The following is a 1,409-nucleotide window of genomic DNA, read 5'->3' as shown; positions in this document are numbered from 1 at the left end:
ATTTGATAACGATTTACCACATAGTTTTAATTTAATTAATTTTTTTCTATCATAAATTGGTTTCTATTTTTGATGTTTGTCGGAGACATTACTCCACCATCTTTATCAGGGGGAAAATGGCGACTTCTCGGTACGCGGCAAATTTTAAATTTAAATATAATCATAAAGTTTTTTTGCATTAAAATAAATTGTTATTAAACATACATTAAAAGTTCGCGCAAATTATAGCAAATTTAACATATTGAAGTGATATTTGCAAATTTAAACAATAAATGAACACCGTTCAAAGTACCGACCTTACATAACCTATAACAGTTGTTACTGTTTCATAACAGCTTAGTACTTGTCAGTTGATATTTTAATAGTTATATTATTATAATTATTTAACCATAATTATGAATTGAATTTATTCAATTAAATTCTGATTAGAAATAATTTTATATTTTATGTTATTTTTCGAGTGATCACTTGCAAAAAAGAAAAAAAAATATCTATTAATTTAACCTCGGATAGCGACGACCAAACTACCTTAATTAAAGAAAAGAATAAGCAGTAGTCCAATCGTAAATTTATTTAATTTTTATTTTAAAAATCAGCGATTAGGAATCGACGAAGAGGAAAAAAATAGTAAAAAAAATATGGGCTACTACAGTAGCAGTAAAATCGTGAAAGCATAATCTTGTCTAGCAAAAGCTTCCTTTTTCTTCTGGTGGCCGTCATTGCTTCCTCAGGTAAGTTGCTAATGAAATTCCAATTAATCGTTATTATAATTAATTAATTACTTTTATTGTTCCTTCATTAGGGATTTTTGAAGGCAGTTCCAATGGACTAATAGCTTATGCTTGCCCGTCGTCATCCAAAGAAACTCAAACGAAAGTACCATCAAAAATTCAATGCCCGGAGATTATAATTCTGATGATTGATGACATCTCCAGAAATTGGAAATAACTCGGTCACTGTTGGCATCTGGATCGGAGCCACATATCATCGGTTACCTAACGCACCTTTTTACAGAGTAGAAATGAGAGAGGGTACATCTAGTTCAAGTATACCCGTCAACAATACATACTACGAAGAGGATAAGTTAATTAATAAATCGTTAACCAATCATTAATAAAGACAAGTGTGTAAGCACAAATAAAAATATTCTGTCTAAAAATTACGAAGACTAGTTTTTTATTTTAGATTTATAAAAAAAAATCCCGATTTTAGGGACTCAGAAATTTTTTAGAGCGATTTCAGTTGGCTCATTGAAAAGCTGAGAAAATTTACTAAAGAATGATATATCACACGACTCGATACCTCCCCTCGCGGTTTTGAAAATGCCGTAAGAATACCGTAATTTTTCGTCATTTATGCTCATGCCGTATATTTACCGTTATAATTCAGTAATAATGAGGTTTAACTAT

General features: G+C 30.1%; 1 long non-coding RNA gene across 1 annotated transcript; it reads left to right on the top strand.

Annotated features, from left to right (window-relative positions):
• Nucleotides 1-644: 644 nt before the first annotated feature.
• On the top strand, nucleotides 645-1,162 carry LOC123263260. The gene is made up of 2 exons (XR_006509138.1): nucleotides 645-731; nucleotides 803-1,162. It is a non-coding gene; the product is annotated as an uncharacterized LOC123263260 (long non-coding RNA).
• The last annotated feature ends 247 nt before the right edge of the window (nucleotides 1,163-1,409 follow it).

This window comes from Cotesia glomerata, linkage group LG4 (genome assembly GCF_020080835.1).
Source record: "Cotesia glomerata isolate CgM1 linkage group LG4, MPM_Cglom_v2.3, whole genome shotgun sequence".
In the NCBI taxonomy this organism is placed as follows: Eukaryota; Metazoa; Arthropoda; class Insecta; order Hymenoptera; family Braconidae; genus Cotesia; species Cotesia glomerata.
This window is presented reverse-complemented; position numbering and strand designations above follow the sequence as displayed.